Consider the following 15,271-nt stretch of genomic DNA (forward strand, 5'->3'; position numbering starts at 1 on the left):
TACGTGCCTGGTGACAGGACGAGGGGGAATGGGCGAAAGTTGCGACAGGGGAGTTTTAGGTTGGATGTTAGGAAGTACTTCTTTACCGAAAGGGTTATTAAGCATTGGAACGGGCTGCCCAGGGAGGTGGTGGAGTCACCATCCCTGGAGGTCTTTAAAAGACGTTTAGATGTAGAGCTTAGCGATATGGTTTAGTGGAGTACTTAGTGTTAGGTCGGAGGTTGGACTCGATGATCTTGAGGTCTCTTCCAACCTAGAAATCTGTGACACTGTGATACTGTGATAAATGCAGTTGTTTTTTTTTTAACATTTTTTTTTTAAATTTTCCCCTGCCCTTTCAGAAAATAAATTGTGAAAACAGAGTGAGCGTTCCACTTTATTCTGAGTCCTGATTTACATTCTGGTCTGGTAAAAGCTGATCTTATGCAGGAGTTTCCCCTCACTAGCTTTCTTCATCCATCATTGACTGTAGAAAATGTGGAAGCAAATTATAACTCAAATACCACAGACATTAATCACAGGCAATGTTTTAATTGGACACATATTTTGACACCTCAAGAAATAGATTAGCAAAATACCAGAACCATGATTGAAAACTACAAATCAAGAGCTCTTCAGACCAATAATCCCAGGATTTTGCAGACTGAAATGAACTTCATTAGAATTATTCTCAATTTAAATTTAAGAGCTCTGAGAAAAATGGAAAGTGAGACTATTAAATATGTTTCTCTATAAGATTTATTGTTAAAGATTTCACTGAAGAGTTTTAAAAAACATATTTTATTTGGAGTTATTATGATGAATTTGGAGACCAAATTCAGTCATTAAAATGTAAAGGGAGGAATTCAGCCCTCCTTTCTGTCAAAAATAGAATGTAACCTTGACTCACCACTGGAACCTCAATAATTTTTAAGAACGCCAAACCCCACAAGTGCTTTCACACTGCATCTTTGTCTTTCTCTTAAATTGAAGGGATAATTGAAGAATTGACTGTTGTCTTTGCCATAACATGTCTTCCCCTGATTTGGCTGTGGATTGTTTTGATAAAATGTCTATCCTAAGAACAATGTTTATCTTCCACTCTGTTTACTTTGATTTTATTTATTTATTTTTATTTATTTTTTTGGATTGTTTTATAGGCTTCTTAACTGAACTCATAACAAAGACATAGGTCATTTTATGACTTCAAGGAATGTAATTAAGGTTGTGCAATAAAACATTCTAAACTGAGAAAAACCTGTATTTCTGTTTCACTTAGATCATCTTTTTCTCTTGGGAGCTTGGTAACAAAACAACTTAAACATTGCAGTGACCTAAATACCATTGCTAGGCATAGGCTACATTTTATTTTAACTTAAACTACAACAAATACCGTTTCTTACTTAGTTGTGAAAATCATAAAATCATTAAGGTTGGAAAAGACCTCCAAGATCATCTGGTCCAACCATCCCCCTACCACCAATATCACCCACTAAACCATATCCCTAAACACTACGTCCAACCTTTTCTTTAGCATCCTCAGGGACAGTGACTCCACCACCTCCCTGGGCAACCTGTTTTGTTAATAAACTTCACCTGGGAAAGGTGCACTCCCTTCCTTATCTGAGATCCTGTAGCAATGTCCTTCATCATTTATATTCCAGTAGCATTTGTAAAATCATACCAGGCTCTGAGCTTCATGGGTTAGAGTGCATAAATCCATTTAGCTTTTAATTTTAGAGCTATTAGAAAAGAATTAAGGAAACAAATCGTAGTTAGGAAAATAAAAGTAATGTTCAAAGATTAAGGAGTGGCAGAGTTTTCAAGTTCACAAGGCTGGATTAAATCTACATTTACAGCAACTCTCAGGTGCTACTGAAATGAAAGATATTGGCTCAGTAGGTGGCACTATTCCCTCAAAATCAATATGAAGCTTATTCTTGAAAGGTATTTTGGGCAATAGTAAGGATTTTCTGTTGATGGGTTGCAAAAATCTGCATCCAGTCACTGTAATTTATAAAGATATTGTGCTTTAAGTAAAACACACATAATTTGCCTTGCCATGTGGATAGCAAAGTGGAAGAACAACAGTAGAATTTAAAAATAAGGAGAAAAAAATATTCTAAAATAGAAGAATTTGGGTTTCTTTGTACATAAGGTATTCCTTCTTTTTTCTTGTCCTTAATTTTTATTAATTCCTGCAACTCAGTGGGGTACTGTGTTTAACTTTACTGTAGAATATAAAATGTCTTTATTTTCACTGAAGTTCGTTCTCCATTCTTTAAATAATAAAATTATATATATATATATATTAATATATATAAAGACCCTTACAAGGTCAGATCCCCAAGAAATCATTTAGGAAAACCTTACACAGCTTAGCAAGATTTTTAGAAAAAAATAATTTGTGCAACAGAAGTTGTTAAAACATATTAATATAAAATATATCTAGTATATTTCCTAAAATCTAACATTCTAAAACAATATTCACAAAGCACTTTAAAAGGTCAGTTATCTAAGAAGGCATTGGAAGTGTTAATACCTGGTGAAAATGTATAGTTGAGTACATCACTGAGAGATACCAGTTGTTCAAGTAATGCAGATGTTTCTTAGTTAAACTTTCATCATATCTCTGGATTTGGTATTAGAGTTTGATTTACAAACCAAACGGTTGGAAGCACCTTTTGTAGACTCCTCTACAGTACCACTGTAGAGTAGTGTTCCATGTTGTAAACAATTAAACATTTTAAATGTTGAAAATAACATCTATATCAAGATATTCTTGAACTTCACAGTGTTCATACAGTATAAACTTAAGATAAATGTTAGCCCTATAGTCACTAACTTTATAAGTGCTCTCAGAACCTAGAAAGGTTTCAAAAATATTCATATTTTAATTTGTAATAGATCTCTCATACTAAAGTTTAGTGCGTGCAGTGCATTGATGAAGAGAACTATGAAAGACTCAATTTCTTTTGGAAAATGAAGTAATGTATACATAAAGTAAGCAGGTAATTTCAATAGTCACAATTTTGTTGTAAGTTTATTAATGACTCAGGTAAGATTTCCCAGAAAATGTATTCTACATGTTAACACTGCTTTTATTGACTAGAATATCATTGATCATTTCAGAAGTTCTTAATTTGTCAGGATATTTCTCTGAAGTGATTTTAGGAAAATAAAGTCATGTGATACAATAGCAGCAATATTGAAATGCTTGATCCCTTAATTGCAGTTGTTTATTTTTCCATTTTCTAATCCAAGTATTCAGGCACTTTACAGTTTACATGCAGATTTTGCTTGTAAAATAAACTGTCACATGTGTAACCTATCACACTGAAAGTGAATGAAGCTTTATGGTAACTTTGAGGGCCTTTTATGGCATAGAGAAAAGCCCACAACTACTCTGGTGTTACAGATTGTTAACAGTTGCCATCTGAATTCATCTTAATGGGTAACACCCAATAGTTATTTTGCTTTCCACTATGTCTGCAATCCGATATCTGTAAGAAATCTTAGATCTAAGAGCTTAAAATCTTTGCTAAAACACTAAAGAAGAGAATGAATAATAAAGCATCTAATGTTTCTAAAAGCCATATGCCCTATTTTAAATGTCCTAGAGTTCAAGCTATCCCAAGTTTACAATAACATTAACTGCTTGAGCTCAACTTTGGCTTAACTGTAACAAGCAAAAAATGAAGATTTTTTTCTCACTAACAAGGATGATGGTGGCTATTTCAATAGCAGTTTCTTCTTCAAACCTGAGCACACTAGCAAACTATGACAGGTTTTCACACACTTCAAGGCCATTAAATTAATTACTTTTTTTTTTTTTTTAACAAAATAGCAAACTCAATCTAAGGATAGATGAATATTCAGATATCGCACATCTTCCCCTGTCAGGCTTAATGCCTGCTAAAGAAACATAACAAAGAAATCAGATAAAATAAAACTTTAGAACTGTAATTAATTCTTAATTTTGGTATTAGTTTTCTGAACCTTAGGAAGATTTGTGAAAATAAAAATAATTCTTAATCATTTCACAGTTGAAAGGGGAAAATTGCCATCAGTCATAATATCTCAGACAAAGGAGAAACTACTTTAGGAGGACATAGTGTCCTTAGCAATGCATATTTCATCCTTAAAACTTGTAACTTTGGTTAGTTTTAAAACCACAGAAAATCTTTGTAAAATGAAGAAAAAATTATAGCAGAATAAACAGTATATGTTTTAGGCATAAGATACTCTGTCAAGTTATTTACACTCATGGTTTTTAATTATTATGCTTAATTACCTTTCAATAAATTCTCTCTCTCTTTTTTTTTTTTTTTTTCAATCTAATTTTACACATATATCTGGTTATCTCTGTATTGTGGTTTAACCCATCCGGCAGCTAAACACCACACAGCCGTTCGCTCCCCCTCCCCCCTCCCTCTCTGGGATGGGGGAGAGAAAGGGGAAAGTGAAGCCTGTGAGTTGAGATAGACAGTTTATTAAGACAGGATAACAATAACAACAACAATAATAATAATAATAATGGTAATGATGATAATAATAATAATAATAGTATTACTAATAATAATGTGTATGAAACAAGTGATGCACAATGCAATTGCTCACCACCCGCTGACCAATGCCCAGCCTATCCCCGAGCAGCCGGCCCCCCCACCCTGGCTAGTCACCCCTACATATTGTTTAGCATGATGTCAGATGGTATGGAATACCCCTTTGGCCAGTTTGGGTCAGCTGTCCTGGGTCTGTCCCCTCCCAGCTCCTGCTGCACCCCCAGCCTGCCCGCTGGCAGGACAGAGTGAGAAGCTGAAAAGTCCTTGGCTTGGTGTAAGCACTGCTCTGCAACAATTAAAACATCAGCATGTTATCTGCACTCTTCTCATCCTGATCCAAAACATAGCACCCTACCAGCTACTAGGAGGAAAATTAACTCTGTCCTAACTGAAACCAGGACACTCTGTAATAAGTTATTGTCGCTCACTGTTTCAGTTTTACTGTAACTTCCGAGTTCTACACTTCATTATAATGTTTGTTGTCTTTTCTTTTTTTCAAATTGCTTAAGTAATCATTATTATACAACAATCATCTCACCTGTGATCACTGATGTATTTCTTTTTACATACAGGGTTCACTAACAAGGTTCTCTGATTACTGCAAGGATTGTTGATAATGCTGCACATTACTCAGGAAATGGGTAGTCTTAGTTGTTTTCTGGATGGTTGGTCTTGGCAGAGGAGAAAACTGGATTCACTCTAATTTTCATATATCAAAAAGTAACTAGAAGTACAGGTTCAAAAAGCACATAATAGAGAACTGTTGTTAAACTTAGTGCTTTCTATTGCAATTTGTTCACATTGTGTCCACACATTTGAAGTGGAAACTAGTTGATATTTTAAGTTTAAAAAAAAAAAAAAAGGTTATTTTATTTTCATCTTATTTCACAGCATTAAATGAAATTTACTTGGGGTTCCAGAACTTGCTAAATACAAATATTGTCTCACTAAAAAGATCCAGATCATTACACAATCCTGTTGTTGTTTGCAGATTCTTTTGAATCTCATTGCTTAATAATTATTCTGAGATTTCTCTGAAAAATAAAATAAAATATAAAATAAAATAAAATAAAATAAAATAAAATAAAATAAAATAAAATAAAATAAAATGGAGTAGCTTCAGTTTAATCTGTGTGTGGTGGCATGAACTTCCAAGTTAGTTCATCTTGCATACTGTGAATACTCTCTTCTATTAAAAAGCTCATTTCAATAATATGCCTGGGATTTTAAGCAGAAGACTCCTAATGCATTATTAGAACTGGTATTCTATCAGATTACAAAGCATAGTTATACAACAAGCCTCAGAGAATATTTTCAATCATTGATCAAAACCCAGAAGGAAACAGTTTCAGTTGAAAATACCATCTAGATGAAAACACACGTCTCATTTTATGACGGTGGATAAAGGTCTTTGCTGAAGCATATGTAATTTATGCATTGATTCTTACAAATAGCAAGTGTAATTCCATATGCTGTGCTATATAAAATCATCACAAGCTACCCTTCTATAGTAGACAGTGGAAACTCTGTTAGAACTAAATGTTCTGTGAATGGAGTCCAGTGTTGGAAGCCAGTTCAAAGAAACTTTATCTAAGCAAACTGGAATGGGAGATTTCCTTGTAGTTTTACAGTAATTATTAGGCCTATGCTAAGCTGCTCAGGAAAATCTGTAGTATCTTTGCAGTGAGGTAATGCAAATATCAGTCTCCTCTACTTGGGAAAGTTTAGTAGTATGAAAATATTTATTTATCTATTAATTTATTGCATGCTGAACCTTTCTCTAAAACCTCTTTGCATTTAGTTACTCTTTTTCCTGCAAGCAGACTTTGAATATTCCTAAATGTAAACACCTTGGTTAGCCTATTAACAACAATAAAAAAAGTCTATTAACTATCCATCATTAAATATCTTAATAAATCAATTGTGTTCTTCAAAGTCTTGCTTCCAATTAGAAAAACACTGCAGCAGTTGGATAAAGAGAAGAAAAGCTGAGCTGATCTATTATGAACCACAAACGAATTTATAGGTGGGCGCTATTTATGGCTTTGTAAAATAATTCATATTAAGGTGTTCCATAAGGATTAACAAATAGCCAAAACAGCCAAAAAGCTAATCTTTAGTGACCTGTAATGTTCTCCATACCTGTAGGATTTGAATTCATGCTATAAAATAATCTCATCTCATGATGAATGAATTTCAGCATGAGAGGACTTAGCATTTAATACATTCCATTATCTCCTCCTTCCTAATATATTATTTGATTAATGGAAAACATTGTTTTTGATAGCTTTGCAGACTATTTGGTAATAATAAAAATAATAATAATAAAACATGAGAAACTCTATCATAACTTCTACAATGCATCGTATTTTTTAATTATGAAACATATTTTGCGATGGTAACAGGCAGATGTTCTCTGAAGTTTGTATTATCAGTTCACCACTGCATAAAATTTGGCTTCACATTCCTAACAAAAGCTCTGTAAATCACAGTGAATAAAAACATACTGTTTGACATAATAGTGCAATACCCTCTTAGTGGTTACATTGCCCAATGTAGATGCCCTTGCTCCTAGAACTTAATACCAGCTTCAGTTTACTCTCTGAGTTATTGAGAACTTTCAAATGTAATGCAGCACAGTCCAAATGTGCGCACACAAGTCTTACAGTATATAAAAGACATTTTATTAAGTCACATAATGTTTGTAGGCAAGCAAACCAGGCTCTATAAGAGCCTCGTACCTGATAATTCACACAGTCAGCACACATGTAACATCTGCTACTATAAAGGTTTAATACTTTATCCGCACAGAATTTGGATCTCATTGTTCCTAAAGGAAGTTAAAACCAAAGAAGTAGAAAACTGTTTCAGTGCAGAAAATAAAAGCATGTGGGTTTTACAAATAACAGATCTTTGTTTGTGAGTTTAACATGGCCAGGTCTTAATTAGACCAGGCAGAGTTGCAAAGCCAAAGTAATCATTATGTAGAATTCTCATGGAGAAGACAGAAACTCCACGAAGTTTTCCTCTTGATGTATTCCCTTGAGGTTTTCCTCCTGTGAAGAAGAATCATTTTTTTCTAATTTAAATTTTTCATTGCTGTAAAAGGCAGAAAAAGTCATGATAAAGGCCTTGCGTCTATGCATTCTTTACTGACACTGTTTTTGCCATATTTGTATGGATTAAAATATCTACATTGTCTGGTACCTTCAGATTTTTTCCTGTTAGAGATTGATTGAGAATATGAACACAGATGCATCCTAACCTACATCAATTTCATCAGCATCCCTTTGTATGACAGGAGAAAGTACAGGAATCAAGAAAGTGGAGTAAATGTTTCCTTCCAGGGCAGCTTTTCCCATTTTGTTCTTTCCCAAAAAAACAATACCAGAGGTCTAGACAGATCTTTTGTACAACTGTTAAGAGTTTCAAAGCCCAGCTTCTTGGAGTTTTGTCATCTCCTTCTGTTTCTTCTAGGTCTTGGTAAAGTCTGATGACAAATTTCCTCCTACAGAAGCAAAATTTAAATTGACTTTCAGTGATTCCCTTTATATGAACCAATAGTTAGTTATGAAAGCTGAAGACCTGTTGTGGACTTCACACACATGATGAAGTATGGAAAATGTGAAACGTATTTTCTGAGTTGTCTAAAACTTAGACTCTTCACAGCCAGAACTTTTTAGACTTTGCAGAACACACTTGCTCAGTAGTAAGCAGCACAATGGAAAACCTAACTGCATAATAAAAACTATCACATGTTGGTCAGTTTGCTCATTCCAATTTCAGTTTCTTCATCATCCCTCCTCTTGACTAGTTGTTACAAGCCAAGAAGCTTACATGAATGACAGTCTGCATTTCAAGCACCCTCGAGTTCCATGTAGCCAATATGTGGTTTTTGATGAAGAAAAATGACAACAGATTCATTATCAGTGAGTCACTAAAGGTTAGAATACAATAACTTGTGCATATAAAGCTAACTAGGTTTGTTTCAAATTAACACCTATTTTTATCTATGTTTATACTCCTATCACCTTAAAAAAATAGTGTTCTATATTTCTGTTTTATCAGTGCCTCAGGCTCTTGCTATTTAAACAGTACTTTGCAGTTATTCTGGATAGCACTAGAGGGGTAAGTGGTCTGATATTTTAAAACAGAATCTGATCAGGACATGTGGACTGGAGATTTCTGAAAATATTCTGGGATCCCTGAAGGAAAAAAAAAACTAATCAGAACAAATCATTTCTATCTTTCATCTAAAATGAAGAAAATTGAGATCATCAGCTAATTTAAATCATCAGAACCTTATTGAATTAATTAGATCTCAAAAAAAAAAAAAGTGGATGCATTTAGAAACACCCATTATTCCATGTTACAGCAATCCTAAAACTAGGCATGTACATACAACATGTTTAAGTTTTTTGGTTCATATACAAGTGGCAATTGAAACTGATTTTTGTGGTATTTTCAGACAATCAAAACAATTTTTTTTGGTTGAACAAAATTCTTTCCTCAACTTGTTGAAGAACTAATTACTGTGTTCAGTTGTAAGTTATTTAAAAGAAAAGAAAATGAAAGACAAGATGGTACTTACTTAAGATATTAGAGGGTTTATATTCCCTGTTCAACTCTGTCAGACAAGAGGAGGACCCACACGTTCTACCTCTTCAAGGAGAAACCCAGTCATTTTCAATGACTGGTAACTTCTAGCTTAACAAGAAGTTTTACATAACATATTAAGACTTTAGTATTTCAAAGTGCTCCTTTCTTATTCCTTGAGCATTTCCTGACAGAAAGCAGAAGACCTGAATTTTATCCCACAGTCCAAGTCAGACCAAGACAACATATGAGCACTGGGTTCCTACATCTAGAGTTCCCTAAGCATTGGACTCCTTGGATCTTAAGAAAATGATAATATTAAAGAGTATATGAAATAATTTGGGACCATTCAAATGTATCTTGCAATCTTTACTTTTCCAACTATTTACCCTATGCAACAACCATCCACCAAAAAGAAAGTAATGTTTTAGCAAAAAACTTGCTGTGGTAGTATAATTCAGGTTCAAGACCTTGCTATTGTGTTGTTTTTCTAATTTTTATACAAAGGAGAATAGTTCAATTTTAAAGAGTCCTTTAAAATAAACAGCTTCATTAAGCGAGTCTGGGCAGTTAATCACCATCATAGATTTTATTGGATAAATATACTTAGTGATCTGCTAACTCTTCTATAATTGGAAGAAATGTTCTTTACAGTATTGATACACACAGCCAAAAAAACAGAATTAGAATATCAATACCATTTCTGTTCCACCAGACTACTTCAAAACCCTGTTATTTCTTATATATCGCATTATATCAAAGTCTTGTGCAGCTGGACACTCTTCAGGGTCTTGTACTCTATGCAATAACTGGCCTTTCCATGCATTTTTCCAGCAAAAAAATAATTGCCAACCAGTCTGGCAAGCTTTCAGATCCCGATTGCTTCCCGTAAAAGAGCAATGATGCTCATTCCTGTGTTCCCAGAGACCTAGGTTAAACTGGTTGTAAAATTTCAAAAATCAGTTTTATTATTTTATGTTATGTTATGTTATGTTATGTTATGTTATGTTATGTTATATGTTATTCAACTACCAGCCATCTCTTTATAAGAGATGTATCTTGAAGTGATCATATCTGTCAGCACTTGGAGATACCAGAAATGCTACTGCTTGATGTCGCTGAATATTTACAGTACAAATCAGCCCTCTGAGGTCAATGAAGTCAAGAAAACAGAGAAAAATATTATCTTTTTTATAAAACTGATTAATGAAATTGGATTACCTGCACAAGATCGTCTAGGATGCCCAATTCCTACTGTTTGATTGCTATGCTGATAACCATTACAAGATTGTTCCATAATGTAGTGCTGAGCACACAGGGAGTTAAGACACTGCACTAACTCTGTCCCAGAAGCCCGGTTCACAGTGAGGACACGTGGCCCTGTTCAAAGCAAAAAAACTTTCAAGCTGACACACCAAGATTAGTAGCAAATGCACAACTTTCTGCTATAGCTGTGTCTTAATTATAACAGGAGAAAAGAGTTAAAAAAATAGAGAAATCTTTATTTTAATCTTTATAAGCTTTCTCTACAGCATATTATGACAATTTTTTATATTGAACTCCCAATTCTCATAGCTATTCCTTTCCCTCAATGCAATTTCATGAGTGCTGGGAGCTATCTTGGCATATTCTGAGAGAATACGCCAGCCTGAAGAACTTGTGAACTGATTTAGTATTGATAAATATGGAGATTCATTGTTTGAAAAAATGCTGAGCTTCTTCAAAATGAGTTGAGAAAGGTTTTATGTCTGAATCTTGTTTCTCCTATTTGCCTCCTCACTCAGAGCCAACTGTATTTAAGGCACAACACGAGACAGATTTTTTCAATGCTATAAAGAGAGGAAGAACATATAGACTGGTGCTGTGGAAAGAATGAAAAACTGCTTGCTTTATAGATGGAATTAAATTTGTATTATGTAATTTTATTGTTTAAATTCTAAATTGGATGTTTCTGTTTCCTAAAGAGCCAGCAGAGAGAAAGATGGCACCACCAGGAGTGATTCAGCCTCTGTGCATCATACTACTTATTTTAGAAATCTCTTTTTTTCAACAAGTAAAGCTTGATATTTTAGGTGATTTACGTATACTTTGTATTTTTAACACCTGTTACCCTCAACAGATGCTTAAAGAAAAGTTGATTTATAGAGAGATCATATTAAGAATATATTAAGGAGCCTGGAGTAATGCTGTAGATGTTTAACTGCAGTTAGTAAACATTTTCTAGTAAGACATCAGCTTCCTCTAAGAATTTTATGTATGTCTGTCTTAAAGCGCATTTTTAACACTATTACTTGTATTGTTATATTATACCTAAGTTAATTTTGATGCTTACATCCATTGTTAATGTATGGGACACAAAATTCTGAGAATTAGATCAATTGGCAGTTGGAGGTCAGATATTATGCAGTTATGTGTGTCTTTTCACTTCTATAGCCCGCTACATATTCTCTGATGATACACGTAAGACTTACGTTGATATGAAATGATACAGTCACCACATTTTTTATTCTAACTGCTGCAGACATTTGAAAAAAATATTAATTTCTGGTTGATTTGTCTGATGTTGTGATCCACCACTCCAGCTTCATCTGTACGAAATGAAAAATAACATCATTTAATATATATTTTAAATTTTCCTTGGTAATGACCTTCAAATTGTATTACAAGAGCTTAAACTTGAAGAACACTTTGGAGTATTATGTTTTAAGATTATAAGGATAGCAATGCAGTCATATCATTTATACCTTCTTTCTGTGTTTACTTAGCTATGTGATGCTTAAAGAGTGTGCTCCTTTGAAGAATCTGTTGATATTAATAATCGCTGTTTTTTTGAACTCTGATCCGGCTGGAATAAGTGAATGTGAATTGTGAAAACAATAGATAATTATAGCAAAACTGATGACACTGTGACTTGAAAATAATCATAACATTCTAGACTTTGAAGTAGTAATAGAAATTTAATTACAACCACTCTGTTATATCTTCACCTGTCTGCTATGAGCCAAAAGGCTCATGAGATTATGAAAAATATTTATTTCACTGTAGCCAAACATTTAGAAATCTTTTAAATTGAATAAAAGTACAGATATAATTATTTCCCAGAAAAACAAACAAACAAAAGTATTTCTCAGAATACTTTATTAACATCTGAACATTTTTCAGCTTTGAAAGTCATTAATTTTTATGTGGACATTTTGACCTGTAATTTTGTATGGTTAACACTCTTATTTGATCAAAACTTACAGAGAAAAATAATATAAGGTGACTTGCAGTCTGTTCTTCCATCTTACTGTAGTCTGACCATACCTTTCTCTTTATGAAAAACAGTTTTGCAGTACCGTTTGTTACGTGCTCTAGATATGCTTTGATAATTGGCTCTGAATCTCAGCTTAGGTAAATTGCACAATGTTCATTGTGTCAACTTTGTTTCTAAGTCATAGACTACACTCTAGTCATACCTGTTCAGTTTGATCCTATGTATAATAAAAATTAAATTCTTATATGGTGAGAGGAATTAGAAATAAATTTAAAAGATTTTAAACAGCAGACAAGTTGAAAAATGTAATCATTCGTTCCCAGTTTGCATTTTTATAGAGATCTATTTATGATCCACATATTTATTTTAATTAATTGTATTATTTTGTTAAGGAAGTAAAAAGAAATAATGAATTCTACAATTCCAGATTATTTATAAAATTAAAAGGTTCTGATCTGCATCCTATATTCCTGTAAATAATCAAAAACAAAAATATTTTTCTATAATTATTTTCACCATTAAGCTAATAATATGCAAGAAAGACTTCTTACCTGTCACTTAGCACTCTTATTTTCCTAGACCTTTAAGTTATCTGTGTAGGCACCTTTTTCTCTACAAAACAATTACCAGCTACTCATTCATATGGAAAAGAAAAAAAAAAAAAAAAAAAGCAATCAATAGTATTGATCAGTTATCTAAAAAGGTTATACCATGCTATCAATTTGTGTGATTCACCAGCATCCAGCGCATCCTTCATCAGATCTAATGCATGTACACTACACAGCTGATCTTTGCATTGTCCTTAGATCACTGCCAAAGGTAACAGTGTTGGAAGGAATTGAGACCATACCATTCCTTTTTGCTTAAACATATTTTTTCATCAACCTGCAATTATTTAATTTCATTTATTAAGCATATAACCTATGCATCCCCTCCACTTCCAGTCTTATCCCCCATGCCTTGTTAAGATTTGAATCCTACCCTTGACTGCAGTGTTGATTGAATGAGATTATTTTCTACATAGGACAAAAATAATGATGTTATTTAGAATAGGAAGAGTAAATAAATTACTAGGCCTACTAAACTGAAAAACATTCATCAATTATACAGAGAATGTGGATAATGAGGTCATGGTTAGCCATGTCAGCAAAAATTCTAGTAATCTTCACCCATGTTCTGGTGTAGAATCTCAAAGTATCAACTTGATCCTGTTTAATTCAAAATATTTCTAAGCGGTATACTATGAGCAGTTTGCTCTATTAGACTTACACATCCACGTTCCAGTTCTTCAGTACCTCCATGTCATAGAGGGACTTCAAACTGTAAGCAATGGAATTTTCTAGATATTTTGCTGTTTATATAGTTTGCCACGGATGGAACCCAAGCACCTGTTCTCATTTCATGGTCTAATGGGAATACACAAGAATATAATAGAAATGGTAGTCAGCACTTGCATTAAATTTATTTTTATGTTGTCATGCCATAATAATTTCTTTGCCATTCTTAAATATTTTTCTTCAAGAAGCAGTTGTTGATTTGCCCACAGCTAGGCATAGTTCTCTCAGAAGTCATAATCAATGTTGAAAATTATAAACTAGTGAATATTCAACCTTTTTTAGTCTCCATAGTTAGAATTACTTTCTTTATAGTATGATCTTTTTGAGGGAGGGATGTTGGAATTTTCTACTGAAGTGCTTTTAAAACAAATATGCCTTGAGCTGTTATGGTTGAAAGGTGTCTGTTAAATTATTTGATGTTACAAATACCTGAAATTGAGTGGATGACTGATTTAATTGCAGTTGTCAGACTGGTTTTAAAAGCATATTTTTCTTTTTGTTCTCTTTTTCAGATCTGCAGAACAGTTGGATTCTGAACATAAAGAAAAGAAACTGGCTGAACATACTAATCACAAAATGTAGCTTCTGGTTAATCCAAAGTATATTCTCAAGATGAAATGCTTCACAATGTTCAGAATATTCAGCCTGGTCAATAAATTCCCCTTCTGAATATCAGTACCCCTGTTGTTTTTTGTGTGTGGTTTTTTTTTTTTTTTTTGGTTTGTTTGTTTTTTCTAAAGAGAAACATCAAAAAATTGTGGCACTGTGTTGCTTTTGTATATACATATGGCTAATAGATATGCGAAAAATAGTGAAGGGTTTGGTGCTGTAAGTTTAGGCTGAGTATCCTCTCCCCTTTTGACAAATCCTATCAGAGTCAGGGTATCCATCAGATTCACTGACACACTGTTGCTTTGAAGCTTGTTGTTATGGAAGTAAAAGAATTTAGAACCATACTTTGAAAGTGGTTTGCTTAAACATGATTCTATTTCAAAGTACACAAATCAATACTTCTACTTTATTAGTGTGCCAGGGTTCTGCAGCTCTGACTGATTTAAATCCACAGTGTTTAGGGCTAACTTCACCAGAAGGGCTTTAGTTAGATAATACTAATGCCTGCAATGCCACACTGCTAAAAGTCAGGAAGCTACAGAGAGATTTCTGCTAACAGAACATGTCACATATGGAAATTTCTTCTCAAAGATATTTAGTACATAGCCAGAAATTTGTTTCAGTATTTGAACTTTTGATCTATATTGTTGAAGCTGTGTCAGTTCTATACTAGGTACAATAATCACAGGTTTAATGTGCTAGAGAACTGGATTTTACTGTAGGCAATTTACTATGATGAGTCCTATTCTGTTTCTCTGTCCAGTGAATGTGGTAGTATTTTAAAGAAAGCAGAGCAGCTGTAATGGGAAATACTGTGATTAAAAAAATAAAATAAATAAAAACAAAAACTACCCCAGAAGCACAGAATGCACTTCAGCTTGGATATGAGTCTTCCAGAGATTTACAGTAGGTGAGGGGAATCCCTA

At 33.5% G+C, this 15,271-nt stretch overlaps 1 long non-coding RNA gene across 1 annotated transcript in view; it reads left to right on the forward strand.

Annotated features, from left to right (window-relative positions):
- The window catches only part of LOC310903318, a 111,557-nt gene extending 96,526 nt beyond the window's left edge, over positions 1-15,031 (forward strand). The window contains exon 3 of the long non-coding RNA XR_014587456.1: positions 14,246-15,031. This is a non-coding gene — a long non-coding RNA (uncharacterized lncRNA). The remainder of the gene's footprint in view (positions 1-14,245) is intronic.
- The last annotated feature ends 240 nt before the right edge of the window (positions 15,032-15,271 follow it).

The sequence above is a fragment of the Anser anser genome (assembly GCF_964211835.1).
Source record: "Anser anser genome assembly, chromosome: 1".
Lineage (NCBI taxonomy): Eukaryota > Metazoa > Chordata > Aves > Anseriformes > Anatidae > Anser > Anser anser.